Source organism: Acanthopagrus latus, chromosome 7 (assembly GCF_904848185.1).
Source record: "Acanthopagrus latus isolate v.2019 chromosome 7, fAcaLat1.1, whole genome shotgun sequence".
NCBI classification, from domain to species: Eukaryota; Metazoa; Chordata; class Actinopteri; order Spariformes; family Sparidae; genus Acanthopagrus; species Acanthopagrus latus.
Genome location: NC_051045.1, coordinates 11,527,704 through 11,540,948, shown reverse-complemented (window position 1 = coordinate 11,540,948; position 13,245 = coordinate 11,527,704). Strand labels below are relative to the sequence as shown.

Here is a 13,245-nt window from a genome sequence, read left to right as displayed (position 1 = left end):
GTGTGTGGAGGAGGTGAAAATCAATTGTCTGTTCAAAATTCCTGTGGCCTGCCTCACCACCTGAGCTCCCCCAACAACAGGACTCCAGCAGTCAGGGACAGATTTGTGAGATGGGCACGGCACCAGGAAAGCAAAACAGACAGACGAGTTGAGTGTCTCAAATCGGGGCCTGCATCCCTCGGAGGCTGCATTTGAAGGCCACTAGCTTGTGCGAATCCTAATCTGAAGGCTCCTCCAAATGCAGCCTTCCTTTCCCTGTTTTTGGAGGATGCACGGCTACTATCCTTCGTGGCCTCAAATAACCCAAGGTTTCTTTGTGTGCCCAAAAAAGAAGAAAGAAAGAGAAAAAATGGCAACATTGCATGGCATAGATCGTCACTTTCGTGCGCCTGGGCAGCAGAAATTGTGACATCAGGCTAAAACATCTGGTGACGCAACTGGGAAATGCTCCATAGGCTAGACCGTCCCATTAAACAACGGTTGACTCGGTTAACAAGGTCTCTCTGAAGGACTTGCCTTCGAAGACTGCAAAAGCCGGGTCCTTCAATGACCCTGAATTGAGACACAGCAAGTGACATGCAGCTGATCGGAACTATGAGACCATTTCCACTAATATGCCGGGCTTTTAATGAAAAAGCCTCGTGCAGGAAAGCAAACAAAGGGGGAGAAAGACACTTACTGTAAATGGCCCAAGAGACAGTAAGCACCATGCCAAGAGTTCTCAGAAGTCCATACATAGAAAATGTGTCCACCTAATAACATTTATTGCTTTCTCTTTCAATGTTACAAACTGAGCAAAGGCTTTATTGTGAACATTATGACAGATTTAATGACTTGTTTGGTAAATATACCGCAAGATTTGGTGGAAGGGCCTGGAACTTGAGGGACACGCTGACACATGTGCAGCCATGAAAAAGAGAGCGTTGCCTAATAAAAGATGAGGCAAAAGGGGTTGAGGCACAGAGATGAAACATGGCATCTGTGAGGGGAAGGATAATCGGAACCAATGTGTAATAATGGAAGAAAAAGAGATGGACCGAAGGGAGGAAAAAAATCAAAAAGACCAAGCACAAGGGAGCAAGATAGGACTTGGGATTTGACCATTTTTAATGAGGTAGGCTGGAGTTACAGTCCGCGGCAGTACTTCTCTCAGTATTAATTAGCGTCAGTAGTGAGAGGCTTTCTCTGCCCTGGCCCCCTGCAGTGCCCAGCCTGCCTCGTCCAGATCCTGAGCCAGTCTGTCTGCGTACGCGCTGGGACAGTGCGAGCTGGTGCGCGGCCTTCTGTTACTCCAGGGACACCACGTAACATCTGCTCCCTCCAGCTGCTGTAGTCGCACCAACACACAGGCACGGGAGAAAGTCTGGCAGTTTCTGATTTGGAAATGCAGCTGTGCGCAACCGTAAGTGTGCAGAATGTGACTCAGAGTTAAATTATAAAAGCAATGTCAATTGGTTTTGTTACATAAAGTCATTTTTCCCTTTTTATTAGAATCTTTTACCTTATCTGATTCTGTGGGGAGAGAATCCTAATTTCTTCAAGACTTTCTATGGCTGAATCCCCACGGTCTGTTGCTGTCAGATGTTACAGTGTTTGTTTTCGGATGGCAAGTAAAAGGCATCTGCCTCTGAAATAACCTGCCCAAGAAACAGCAGGCAGCTATAGAGAGGAGTGTGTAAAGTAGAGTAACCAGCACAAATACTACTTAAGGGAAGATGTTTTGAGTATTTACATTTCATGCTATAATTGGCTCCATCTCGATGAGCTGTGTATTTTAAATACTTGCAAACAACTGAACACACCATGTCTCATTCTGCCTTTCAGTGGCTGCTTCGCACATGCCTAAAGCAAAGGACCGGCTTTAAACCAAGTGTCTACTGGACAAACATGGTAGTGCAGTATGGTGTCAGAATTTTAGTTGAAAATATCCCAAAACGTGAGTGATTTAATCACTAAACAGTTGTGTTGCAGATATAGCTGTAAAAGTTAGCATGCTAACCGGTCCATCCCGGTCCAAAAGTCTTTGGCTAGCAGTGTAAAAATCAGCACTACCCAGCAGCTTCAAGCTCCCAGAAGGACTGCTAACGACACGGCCCAATGAGCTAACTAGCTAATAGCAGGTACAGCTGGCAGCAGGTAGCATTTACTGCAGTGATATGCTGCCCCATATGTGTCCTGAGTGTCAATCTGCCATGTGGAAAATTCGTACCTTTCCGTAAAAAGTATTTGTTCGTTCCTGGTATCTGAAGAGATTATCATAGGACTTGGATCTGTTGTATTCCTACTTCTGCTTGGATAAAGGATTAGACTCCCTCCTCCACAACTGGAGCTGTCCAGTATAATATGCTGGCTCATCAGGGGTTTCAGTGTTGGTCACAAGGAGCAAGATTCCTGCTCCCTGACCAGCTAACAGGTGCTGGAACAACATTTTTTACAAGCCTTCCAAAAGTCCTGAGTGGGGGTCTTCACCCAGTCACAATGAACCAGAGATTCACCATGGCAGACCTGCAAGACTGCAGTCATCCTTCTGGCACCACAGGGATAACTGCACACCACCAAAGGTCTCACATTAGCACTGTAATTCCCTCCCTCGCCACTAACCACAAACACTCCAGCTTTTACAACAACAACAAAAGCCCCACCTCTCTGATTTATCACCTAGTCTTCACCTCTTACATGCCCACATGGCAGGCTGCCTGAAAAGGTGCTGACATTTATCAGTGCTTCCGCTTCTGCCGTTTATAGTCCCCAAAGTGCCATGTACTGTAAGTGTCATATGTACAGAGCACATGATGGCCCCACGTGAGAAGTGTCCCCTCAAACATGTTACTAAAGGGCTTTCCGGATGATGTGCGGGACAGAAATAGTCCCTCTTTAAATGAACCATGAACAGTGCCTGGCTTACTGGAGGTCTGGAGATAGGGAGGCCTCGTAATGATGCAGTGCACATATGCATGTCTGCACGGATCGTATGGACCGCACATCAAAGTCATTATCTCTCTCACTTAATTGTCTGTTGGGGATTGAAGAGGGACCGTGAGCTTGTGTCAAGCACCATAACAGTAATGGATCAGTAATAAAAGGGAAAGACGTCGAATAAATCACCCAGAACAGTTTCTTCTCACCACACACCTACACACCGCACCCTCTCCTCAAGCTGGGACCTGAGTGGGAATCATCGTGTGTGTGTGTATGTGAGTGTGTGTGTGAGGCTGATAAGAGTTGCTTAGACGTGTCCTCTGGATGTCACAATACCCTGAGGGAGAAGGTGTCACAGAGGAGGATATCAGGCAGAACAAGGACTGCTCTGCCCTGTGAGTCCTCTCTGCTCTCTGTGGCTTCACCTCCACCCCTCTGGTTTACTCCTGTGCCCCACTACTGCCATTACACATTCATTGCATCAGCTCGCAGCATGTTTAATCCCATGTGGATTGTATTTCAATTTTATATCATCAATAAAGCATTTCATTGAATGCCAAATAACGTTTTTGATTTAATTGGACAGTTGGAATAGCATGAGGCCTATAAATATTTTCCCAGAGATCTAAAAGGACGTGTGAGCAGGGTCTGAAATATATATTTGCCCCATCTGCCACTGTGGCAGGTCACCGAACACTTCCTCTGAAATCTGTAAAGAAGATTTTAACATAATAACCTCACTGAGTCACTGGTGCTTATAATATCAAATACACTGTATATCATTTCATAGTGTCAACGTAATGTCACGGTGTCACTGTTTTTTGCAATTTACCTCCCCCACAACATCACTGTCATATACACAAATCCCACATCTGTAATAACTTGAGAGGCAAAACCTAGGTGTTGACTACTAACTCCTTACATCATAACAATGTCATGTGTTGACATCTTTTACATCTGCCATGATGGCAAGTTATCTGAAAATCTGACCTGTCACAAACAACATTTACCATGTATTTGGTATTACTAATTATTTGGTAATACTAATATATACTAATACTAATACTAATATTTTTTTCCATTGAAAAGACATTCACATTGTCTCACTGACTGTTTAAAGACGTTAATTAAACATTTACATTAAGGCAGTATTTCACTGGGATCTGCAATTATGACTTTATGCTGTTAGGCTCCATGACGACCACAAGTTCTCACATGCACATTATAGATGCTAAAAGTTGTTTTCAAAGCAGTAGAATTATAATGATGTGGGTGGAACTCAAATCAGCACTCTTCTATATGGCAACTGATTGCTGGAAACAGAAAACTAGAACAACTTACAAAAAAGCAGAAAGATAAGTAATCTATCCTATATGAAAGGCCTATTTAGTGCACTGGACCAGAGTAACTCCATTCCCTTGGTCGCTCTAGAGTGACTTCATTCATCTTCTAACTGCTGACAAATGTTATGTTAATCAGATGAAATGACAAGCTTTTGTTGCCCAAAGTAAAGACCAATTTAAACCGAAGCTTCACAACGAGATTAGAATGCTGCAGAGAATTATTCTTGTATGTTCTCCCACCTCGGCTGGAATCAAGCCAGCTAATGGTGGCGTTGCTGTGACTCAGCTTGTCAGGTGTTCTGTTGGTGTATGTCTGGATGCTGAACGCTGAAATGCTTTTGCAGGAAGCACAGTGGAAACACTGTGTTCGGTGTGTGCTGGGACAAAAAAAAGTATGCCTGCAAGAGGAGGAAACTCCAGAGATGACACAGTAAATGCCACGTCGGTGATATTTTATAGATGATCCTCTGACTTCTTGTTCTCTTGAAGGCAGCATGGAACTGTGCTGCACACAGACAGTCCGTTCCAGGACTTACTTTGGGCCATGGACGAGACGACGCCATTAGTCTCGAGCCCAGTCATATTCTAAGCGATTAAACAGCACCTAGAGAAATTGTCTCAGTTATTGTATCTGCTCTTTTGATAGGCCTTTATAGGGACCACCTGTTCAAACTATTAATAGCAAATACTGGCCGATAATGATCTGTGGCTAATCAATCTGAGCACCCTTGATGAATTGCCATGATGATTTTGTACAGATAGTCATGGCTCCAAGAGGATGAATCACATACACTAGTGTTTTTTCCTGCCACTCACCATGAGTTTGATATTTGTCAGCAACTACAAATGCAATTGTTATTTAGTTCATCTAGTAGTATAGTTTTCATCTTGTGCCGTCATTTGGTCCAGCTTTGAATCTGTATAATACTTTGGTTCATTGCATTGCAATAAGTGCAAATCACAAGCTTGTACTTTGTGTTGCATGCTTACAAACACACTAAAATAAGATGGTAAACACAACTGCTTAGCATCATTATGTTAGCATTGTTACTGTCAGCATGCTGAAGTTGGCCTCACTGAGAAGATGGAAGTCTGCAGCTTGTTCATGTGACCGCCCCTTCTTGATCCATAACCACCACAAACAGCACTTCTGATGAACGATGGCATTAAGTGCTAAACCCACTGAACACTTTCCCTGTGACTAGCCTACTTGAAACCAAAAAAAGGCCACTTGGTTTTGCCAGTCTGATGCTTTTAATGCGAAGCTACAGCAGCAGGAAATGTTCAGTTTGCATTAGCAGTAAATAAATACAGTGTCCTACAGATATCAGGCACCTTTACTTGGATAAAAAAAGCCCAATTTTCTGGATATTACCGGTGCTATGAGCTCATCAGTTGGTGGGGAAATTTTGTCTCATACTTTGTGATAGAGACACATTTTGGTGGATGCTGAAGAAGCATGAGGATTTAATTACTAGGCCCATTCATGTTTTTTGCTTTCACACACATACTGTAAACACACAGACATACACACACACAGTGCTACAGCCTGGCATCTTGCCTACGACTAATCTGATTGTCCCACATTAGACCACTGATTTCTCTTTCTCTCTCTCTTTGGCCTCAATCCATCGTGAGACGCTGTTGACTCTCTAGTGCAGATAACAACACTGGGGGGCTATTTTAAGTAACTGCCATCCGTGTTTAGGGGTCTGAGCCAGGAGGAGAACAAGCCTCATCTCACAGTGACTTCTGTAATGTTTTTGACCTCTTTTTTTATCTCTCTCTGTTGGGGATTTGATTATGTAACTGTGTTCACAGGAACACAGACAGCGATGTTACTTAAAGTGACATACACACATATGCAAGCCGAAGAGCACACACATGGTCACATGCAGGCATACTAACAAGTACATACACGTTGTAGCCACATGCACAGGCACACACACACACACATCCACATGAATTAATTCTTCCCCAAACTACTGAGAGTGGAGATGTCTTTGAAATAAGTTATACTATTTCATGTCTTCGTGTCTTCTGAATAAACATACTGTCTAAATAAGATGCTACTACTAACACCGTGGGTGTAAAGATTCATAGATATGAATTGGAAATCCATTTTTAACATCAGAGATGGGAGTACATCAATGTGCGGGGCCCTGCATCAATATAAATGTGCTGTGGATTGGTCGATGGTGAGATTTTAAAGTTATTAATTGGTTGACTGAGGCTCAGCGTAGCTGCTTCTACTGCACAGCATCTCTAAATATTGTTTAGGGTTAAAGTTCAAAGCAAGACTCGAGAGTTGTGTTAGCGTGCCGCCTCCGTTGTTATTGGATTCATGCTTGTGGGGGATAAACAAAAATAACGCCTTACGGCGCTGACGCAACAGTGCACCATTAAAGTAGTTTTGGCAAAGAAATTCAAACTTAGAAATCAATGATGCAAAAGTACAAACCAGAACTGAATAAACAAGCTGCTCTCAGAAGAAAATAAGGTCCAAGAGCACTGTTTGAAGCTAGAAAGGTGGCAGGGTCCGCCACATATAATCAAAGTAAAACAGGATGAAATTGTGTTGTCCTTTAAGGTCAGTTTGTTTTATTCAGTTTATTTGGTCATGAATTCAGTCACAGTGCACCTTTTAAGAGTAAAGTTTGCGAGGCATTTGGATTTTGAAAGAAAGTGGAAAACAGAACAAAAATCTGGTCTGAGGTCTGTAGAACAGTGATCACAAAGTTCACTGGTAGCACAATGCTAACACTAACACCTGTAGAGACTGATGAAACGTATGCAGGCAACAAGGAGTAATTATGTGGAGGCTATTCTCACTTGCATGTGCGTAGAAAACACGTGATAAAGAAACTGATGTCAGACGGTTTCCCCTGCTACAATTCCACGAGGTCTCAGGTCATCATAACAAAATATTTTCACATGGCACTCCTCCCCCCACCTGCCAACAAGGCACCTGGGCCTGGCTGTGTGGGACAGTTTCTATTCACTATGTCAAAATGTCTGTCCATGTCGAGGACTGGACATCATTCTAGTTGCTGCTTCCCTCATTCTAGTTTTAAAAAGACATTGGTCTTTCATTTGTTCCCCAATGCCATGAAGGAACTAATATCGTCATGGGTTCTCTGGTCTTTTATGAAGTATACCCAAGCCACTTTCATAGAAATAGTGCATTGTGTCTGCATGAATTAAGAACTGTATTAGATTGCAGAGCCCCATTTCATCTTATAAGGGAGCGACTCACTCTCCTAAATACTAATAGATGTAGGTCTATCTATTGAATACTGTGCTAAATTGTCCTCACAACCTTTCTTGAGTTCAGTTCAGATAGACTTATAATTAAGTTGCCCTAAACTCCTCTTTGGCACATGATGATCTGATCAATATTTAATGGTTACTGGGAATAACAGAGATTATAAGTCATAATTATGTCAGTGTTAAAACAAACTACAGCCCATTGATTGATTATAGTCAAATTATAAAAGATGAAAGAAAGACCTGACTTAAATGCCAGAATGTTTGCCTCAGATGTCTAGGAGGTGAGGGAAGAAGAGGGAGAACAAAGATAAATTGAGAGACGCATGCTCTGATAAGCAGACCTTGGAAGCAAACCTACATTTTGTCATGGGTAATTTTCCAAAGAGGTCACCTCATACTCTACAACTCTAAAGTGACTGTTTTTTCTCCAAAATCCAGCACTCAGTTTGTGACTTGCAAGGCACCGTCCAGTAAAAAAAAAAAAAAAAAAAAAAAAAAGCTGTGCCACAAGTTGCACTACTCGAAATTGTGATTCATGTCTGATCATACTCTGATCTCATATTCGGTTTGTACGGACACCGAACATTACATAATTTCTGGGCAACTGCAGTTTTGTCTCTTGAACGAGGGAAAGCCAAAGAAAAATGAAAGTGGATTTTTAGGATGGATGAACACCAGACAACGTCAGCGGAGCGATAATTAAGGTTCACTTACGTAACGCCATTCATCTGTCAAGCATTGTCTGCCTTCATGTTCACCACTTTGATTAACTTCACCAGCAGCCTGGCAAGTGAAGATGCTCTTTTCTACTACATCAAAACAAAACAGTATTGCTGTCTGACTCCTCTAACTAGGAATCTAGCAGATCTCCAGTAAGCAATCACCACGTTTGAATCTACCACTGAATACTATGTGGGTCAGGAGAAGGATTTAGGATTAAGTTTAAAAACCCACCCACAACACTGAAGATGACTATAGAAATATAAGATTACCCAGAAATGAAAATGCAATCATTATCTACACATCCCAATGCCAAAGGCAAGTCTGGTGAAGTTTCAGGGTCCACAAAATTTCCGGAGCTTCACAGAAGAACGATTGTATTAAAGCATTATTGACAGCCGAAGAAGGGGATGGGGATGGGGAATCTTTTTAAACATAAAAAAAGGCCAAAACAGATGTTCAAAAAGATGTTATTCAAAGGCTTTTAAAAGCCGTAATCTTCAATGTAGCTCTTGGATCACACTGGACAAGAAATTTTAAAACACTGTCATGCTATGGAGCTCCAGAAATGCCCCTAGAGACTACATTCAGTTCATTTTACATATCGACATATGACTTTCTATGCCTCTGTCTGTGTTTGTTTGCAATCATGTGCATGTGCTGACACTATCTAAATCTGAAATCATGCCTGAAAATTCATTTATAGTGCCGGGGTCATCAAAGGGAAAAAAATGAACCATGATATTAGCTTTATGTCTTTCTGATGTCACATTTAAAAATGCCACAGTGTCAGATTCTCTGGAATTTTTGAGACAACCTACAGTAAACGATTCATCAATGGTCGACACTGATCACACTGATCAGAAGAGGACCCAGGCTCTTTGTGAGGTTTTCTGCCATTTCTTCAGGGTGAAATAAGTCATAATAGTTCTTCTTTTGATCTTTCACACTAATAGCAGTCCATGTTAAGACCCCCTGGAGGGTCAGTGCAGACATCCTGCTGAGGATGTAGACATTCCCACACAAACACATGTCCGCACGCCCCCGGGCATACATTCTAAAGTCAGCATACTTACCAAGATACATATGCATTTTTAAATGCATAGTCTAAGGCGGGATCACTGAGATCTTTTCATTAAAGATATGATTATTCTGCATTAAAATGTTTAAAAACTACTAGACCTTTGCTATACGCTTTGTTGCACCGTGTGCTTACATTTTCTTACATGTTTCCAGCGATGTTCAAACCCTGAGAAAAAATGTAATCAAAGTAACCCGTCACTACTTCATGGGTGGAGAAGTCTGCTAAAATTACTAAATTTAGGTGGATAAAACTTTTGTCATCAGCAAAGCGAGATTACCCACAGAATGCTTTCTGTTTATTGCAGTGACTCAGTAATCCACCCTGCACAGCCAAACAACTTTACTTTACATGAGCCATAAGCTAACGTTATTAGCCAGCAACAGCACAAATTAACCGTGTTTGTCCGTTAAATCCAAAAGTTAAAAAGAAATCTCTGCGCTCTCCTCCCGACGCTGGACAGCTCCAGATATTTATTCCTCCAGAAAGTCTGGCTCTCTAACCCGACTCTCTTTGGAAAGCAAAAGATGTGCAGACTGCCACTGTGTGCCCTGATCTTCTAAGCAGTGATGGGACGTTATGAAGGTCAAAGGTCGACATGTTGATTTCTGTAAATTGGACAGGTTATTGAGTTGCCGTTTGTTTGCTTTGTCCTCAAGGCGCCACAGATCATTACATCGTTATCACCTGCTTGGTTCGAAATGCCAGGGAATTGACTCTGATAACCTTGTCTGACACATTTACAGTTAAGCATGTGTAAGTTCCTCAAGTGTCCCCTTGATTTAATGTTCATTGTATTGTGTTTGTTTGGAACCAAATGCAGACTGAAACATAGGTGATCTAAACTTTGAGCTGCAAGCAACCAACATCCTACACTCTCTTGTGCTGATATATTGTATTCATGTTTCTATAAACGATTAGCTACCGTCACAAATCATCACTCTATATAAAATTGTGTTGTAGAGAGCAACTCCACTTTGGCAAAATGTGTGAGTGCTGGATGAAACAATTTATTGGACAAACGAGCCCCCCTGCGCCGGCACACAATGGCACATGGCCGGCTTGGACAGAAGGATGGGTCAGCATGTATTTCAGAGGTGATGGTTTGTCAATATGTTTTTCTGCCATGCTGGATTTCGATTTGAGTTATCAGTCAGGGGCCGAGTCACATCCACCGCCAGCGGGACAGATATTTAGCAACATGGGGAGATGTTGAGATAGACAAATATTTCTTCACCACATCCGCCTCCAACCTCAGAGAGCAGGAAAATGGTGGTAGAGGTTATAAAACTTCGCAGAATGAGTAAAATGTGGGGGGAGTCAGAGGTTGTCTTGGGGTCTTGCGGAAAAATGAGAAAAGCACTCACTCATTGTAAAACATGCAGATACAACCCAGATAATAAAGCAGTAGTGATGAGGAGAGTGTACAGTGTAATCCACCGGCGAAACTGAACACACGATTCAGTGAATGACCTCACGCATCACTTGAGCGCCGAGGTCACTAAGGATGTGAACATTATTGCCATTCATGAATACAGCTGTCATCATTTAGTTTCCTTTGTTCGAGACCGTTCGTGTCTAACTTGCCAGCTGGTATATTTTTGTATTTCCTACAGAAAGTTGTAAGACTACTCCCAACAATTTTCTATTGCACTCCTGTTATGTTTGCAGACTCACAGTGGACAGTTTGGGGAGATTCAGGTCGGTTTGCCTGAGCAGTAGCTGATCTAACCTTGAGCCATTAGCCTCAAGCTGAGATAAGAAGCAGGCTGCAGAGGTCCGGTAAGCTCAATGCCACACTTGTAGCCTTCAACCTCAAATCGCTGACTCAAGTGACAACCTTGGAGGCAGTGCTTCAAGTTTGATGCAGCTCCTTCTGGAGCGACAGAAGGCAGAAGGTGTTTTTTATGTGTAAAATAAGAGTCTCCTTTTCAGTACCAGTCTCGAACATGAATTATGAAAAGGTGCACACAACCAACTGATCCAAACGATTTTTCTGACCCAGATTTTTCAAAAGTAGAGCTGATTAATAGAGTAGATTTGATGTGATGTCCTTGGATTCTGTTTGTTCAAGCATTGGAACACATCTGTACATGGTTATGTTATTGCTCGTCTCAAAGGTCAAGTAACCACTGTTCCTGCGGTGAATATCGTGAACATAACTTACCACATGATTAAATGTTAGACTGACTTCATGATTATGAGAATATGTGCGAATGTGACTCCATCAGCACACCTTGAACGGCAGAGTGACATCTTAAACCATTCCGATTGTTTGTTTTTTAGTTGTTTTGGGGGGGGCGGTCCCTGCATGTTAGACGTTCTTGTGATGCTTGGATCTTCTGGTGCTTCAAAGGTATACGATTTTCAGTATATTGCAAGCTGTGAATGTTTTATTCCCTCAGTCAGTGGAAAAAGTGTCAGCACTACATGTGTGATGAGCACAGCTAAGAAGAGTTTCTAGTAGAGCTGTTGATTATGCCCACAGGCGAAGTAACTAAAGAAAAAAAACTAAAAAAAAAACCAACTAAAAAAGGGATACACTTTTTACTTTTTAGCTGCAATTCTGCAGTTGTTCTGTTTCAATCTACTTATTTGTACATATTTCTAACAAACAAAAACAGAACAACTTTTCACATGCAATTATTGTTACAATTACAGGGGAAAGGGAGGATCAAAATCCAGACAACACATGGGAGGCACGATTGAGGAAACAAAAGGCAAGCTTTTTTGAAACAAAGCTGAATGATACGAAAAATGAGGAATCCAGATAAACAAGTCACATGGACAAAAAACTAAGTAACAACAAAAGGGGCTGAAACGAAAAGTGTAAACAATACAAAGCAATGAGAACAACAAGGAACAAAAACCAGAAACATACCAGGGGGGAGACACTGGAGAACATGAGACGAGAGAGAACAAAGACAATATACAGACACACTAACCAGGGTATCAGGTATGGAATGAGGCGGTAAAAGGACAGGTGAGGTAAAGGAACAGAAAAACACTTGGAGGAGGGAAAACCACACAAATGGAGGAACCGAAAATAAAGACATGACACGTGAGGGCACAATTTCAAACTTATTTTAAAACTTAGACTTCAAATAATTCACCCATAGAAGGACATGAAAGTAGTCTTTTATTGAAAACAAAACAAAACTCATATTGCAATACCATTTGTGCGCTTTTGCTACATAGTGAAATAATAAACAGTGGCCCCTAAAGTCAAACTTCAAAAATGAAAATATTTCTTATAAAAAAATATTTCTTAATGTGGTAATTATACCTTCCTACCCTGTACCTTCCTGTAAAAATCCTTTCAGACATATATTAGATCATTTTTAATCTATGCTTTAACACATGTGGACTGTCGAACCTCACAGCATCAATTCACGTCTGGTTTATGAGTTGATCAAATCTGCACATACATCAGCATAGTGGATCTGTATTGTCCAGATAGGCTTTTGTACTGTGACGAATAGATTTCAATCTCCAGCGTGCGCCGGTGCGATTGCCGACCTGTTAGCATAAATATGATACCCGCGCCCATTTACGCGGGCAGTCTCTACTAACTGCCAAATAAAACACCTGCTTGAATGAGGAGCTGTAGGATTCTTTCAGTCGTAGTAGAACCAATTTACAAGCTGACAAAGGTTGTTTAGAACACACCATTTCAATGCAGCCATCAAGCCTATTTATACCACATTCATCCCAGTAACAGGCATTAAACCTGGCCCCGATGACACACTGTACTGTGTGATGCAATTGAAATCTGTCCCCAATGAAGCAGAAATTACAAACACACACACACACACACACACACACACCCACATACACACACACACACACACACAAACACAGGCGCAAACACTCGGCCCACATCCCTCGAGCTGTTTGACTGTGTGGCAGTTC

The 13,245-nt window shown here is 41.8% G+C and overlaps 1 protein-coding gene across 4 annotated transcripts in view; it reads left to right on the top strand.

Annotated features, from left to right (window-relative positions):
* Positions 1-13,245, top strand: part of opn7b (opsin 7, group member b) — a 110,936-nt gene that overhangs the window by 13,617 nt on the left and 84,074 nt on the right. Inside the window, exon 3 of one of the 4 annotated variants that reach the window (XM_037105175.1) lies at positions 11,005-11,115. The exons of the other annotated variants lie outside the window; for them this stretch is intronic. The gene's annotated coding sequence lies outside the window, so the exon portion shown is untranslated. The remainder of the gene's footprint in view (positions 1-11,004; positions 11,116-13,245) is intronic. 4 annotated transcript variants of the gene reach the window in all.